We start from the raw sequence: 3237 nt of genomic DNA, 5'->3' as shown, positions 1-3237 counted from the left end.
CCTTGGGACTGGAAACACACATTGCAAAACCTCTGTCACTGGGAGCAGAGATCTAGTCCTCAGTGACGTGGGGGTGAGCTTGCTGATGTGTCTTAAAGAACCAGACGTCTGGTGGAGAAGGTTGCATTTGGGTGCCCTACACATGAAAGAATGGCAACCTCTGTAAATACCAGGGGGCGGGGGACAGGCTGGGTGGAAATCTACATCTCCGCCAATTCCAGATCCCCACAGACCCAATGTACTCTGCCTGCCACAGCCTCTTTCTAGGGTCCAACGCACTGCTTTTGAACTCTAGATCTGTCCTGGGGCCTTAGTATCTTTGGGCCTTTGTTTCGTATGAATCAGAAGACCAGCAGGAGCCGGCGGAGTATGCACTGGATTTCCCAGCCCAGCGCCCCACCACCCGGACATTCCTGCCTTCGCTCTGACCTCCCAGACTCCAGGAACGGATCATGCACATGGAATGCGGCTGGAGGAGGCTGAAGCCCTCCAGACTTGTCCCTGAGGCAAGACCTTAACTATCAGCCCATGAAGCTCCATGATGGAGCGCCATCACCAGGACCTCCACCGATGGGGCGCGCACATCTGGAGCCCAGCCCGTTTGATGCTGCCTGTTTAAAACTTTGTCTGCAGAATTCCCCTTAATTACAAGATTGCCAACCTGTCATTCTTTCTGTTTGTGCGTGACTTCCTTCCAACTGCCATCCTGTGTTATTTGTCTATATTGAAATGCTTAACTTCAGAGATCTATTTTGAAGGTACAAAGATCAGTTCAGCATTTGATATCATTAAGCAGGGCACCAATGATCCACCTCCCCGACTATAAATTATGCCTCCTCTTCCCATTTCACATGTTAGTTCCTAATGAGTTTATCCTGAAATAGGTCTTTATTGACATCTTGACGGCAATAATTCCAAAGTACCCAGAGGCCCATCCAAACATGAGCTGAGTTACTCATAATCTGGTTGTCACCCGAGTGCTGTTTCCTGCCATCTTTACGAAATGAATATGGAAAGGATTAGACTTTGAGGAAAGAACCAGGTTCTGGCTTTCAATATATTCGTCAGAAACACAGCTTCTAACAAAACCAGGCCTGTTCTGACAGCACCCAAGTTCCATGCACTGTGTGCCATTTCATGAGTAAACGGCTGCTCTTTTTAATGGAACCGAAAAAGATGATGGGTGGTGGCTGAGGCACAGTTATATCCCCAGAAAGGAGGGGAGGAAATACTCATTACAAACGAGTTCACATGGCAACTGCTTGACAGAGATGAATGTGGAGAAAAACTGCCCCGAGCCTCATGTCCAGTCCCCTTTATCTGTGCTACAGGAAAGAGATTTGAAAGGGCAACGTGACTTCTCATTTTTAGCATCACGTGGACTTTTTAAAGTTTCTCTTTATAGACCCAGCCGTGCTGGTGGCCGGGACCCACACAGTGAGCACACACAATGACAGAGAATGCGTCTCTGAGCATCTTGAATCTCTTCCAGCCTGCTTCCTCCAGCTGCCAAGTACCGGGGTCACCAGCAGCTCCGGGGGAGTGCAGAGTCAGGAGCCCTCCATCCCTCGGGTAACAGGGTAACAGGGTGCCTAGAAGGCTAAGAGAGCCCTGGGTAAGTAGACCTGGACAGTGGTGCCCCAAGAAGCACCATAGTGGTCAGCTCTGCGATTAGGGCAGGGGCGTTGGGATGAAGCAAGGCTACCGCTCCCTGCGCTGCCATTGCCCTGACCGGTAGGGAAGAGCCAATCTTCTCTGGAACCGGAAGACCTCCCGGAATGTTCTTCTCATATTCCTGACAGCTCGGAGAGGCCCTCTGCCCGCCACGTGCCCTTCCGTGGAGAGTTCACATTCTCCGAGGTAGGGGCTACATCTTCAAGGGCAGCCTACATCCACTGCCCCCTTCTGGGGCCACGGGCTCGAGACGAGGCTCACTGTTCCAGGCTCTAGGACTGGAACTTCGCAGCAGGCTCCGTGAAGGACACGTGACCCAGAGCGGGCTTTTCGGGGCCAATGAGGCTCCGAGCCTGAGCTTTCGATAGAATGACTGAGCTCCCCCCACAATGGGTCTCCACAGCCTGAAGGCTGAACAGCCCACCCTCCTGTGTTATGGGCTATTCTCTTTTAAACTCCCTAAAATTAATAATATTCGCTTCCTTTTTGTCCTGGTCGGTCTGACAAATGTATTGATATTTCAGGTGACAAGGTTTTGCTTTCGTTAATTTTCTCAATTACTTCTCTGTTCTCAATTGCCTTGATTTCTGCTTGTAAATGTTAGGATTTTTTTCTGCTTCTCTTTGCTTTGGGTTTAATTTGCTCCTCTTTTTCTAGTTTGAGTCTATTAAGCTTCATAATGGAGTCAAGGGAGAAGGTCTGGAAATGCGGGGTGGGAGGCATCACGCCTTCCCGGACAGGCAGCTGCTCCCCTCCACCAGGCTGCACCGGGAGGGCGGCTTCCTCGTGTCTAGACCCGCCCTGATCTTGCTGGTGAGCCCCCAGTGAGGTCTGTGCAGAAGAGCCCGTTGTGTCGGGTGCTTTCTCAAGGGTTCTGTGCTCCCACGTGGGTCCACACTTGGCCTTCAGCACTTTGGAAACATTCTGGCTCTCTGCTTCTTGCCCGACTTGTTTGGCATCCAGTTCTTCTGTCCCAGGTAAGCAAGGGCTTGCACCCTGTCTCTCCGTGGATGATCTTTCTCCTTTGATTTTTTTTTTAATTTAAAAAATTGAGGTTAAATTTGCATCATGTAAACTCAACCACTGTTAAGTGTACGATCCAGTGGCCTTTAACACACTGACAATACTGGGTAGCTGTGACCTCTGTCCAGTTCTAGATCATCGTCACAATCCAAACAGAGACCCACACCCATTGATGGGCACTCTTCACATCCCCCAACCCCAGCCTCGGGCAAACAATAATCCTCTTTCTGTCTCTGGAGATTTGCCTATCCTGGTTATTTCATATCAATGGATTCTTAAAATATGTGACTGTGTCTGGATTATCCCCTCCGTTTTTGTTTGGTTGTCCTGCAATCCCAGCTTTCTGGTGGGTTTAAGACAAATTAAGATTTTGCAGATTATCTGCTGTTTTGTTCTTTGTTCTTTGTTTTGTTCTGCTATAGACAGGTGATCTACATCTGTCTCCATCTCCCCATATGTCTACATACTCTCCCTGCGTCAGCTACTGTTACCTGAAGCAACTTCTTAACTGAATCTTGAGTTCTTTGCTGCTTTGCTGTG

Source organism: Crocuta crocuta, unplaced genomic scaffold, assembly GCF_008692635.1.
Source record: "Crocuta crocuta isolate KB4526 unplaced genomic scaffold, BGI_CrCroc_1.0 scaffold290, whole genome shotgun sequence".
Lineage (NCBI taxonomy): Eukaryota > Metazoa > Chordata > Mammalia > Carnivora > Hyaenidae > Crocuta > Crocuta crocuta.
The sequence above is the reverse complement of the archived record's forward strand: the minus strand, read 5'-3'. Positions refer to the sequence as shown.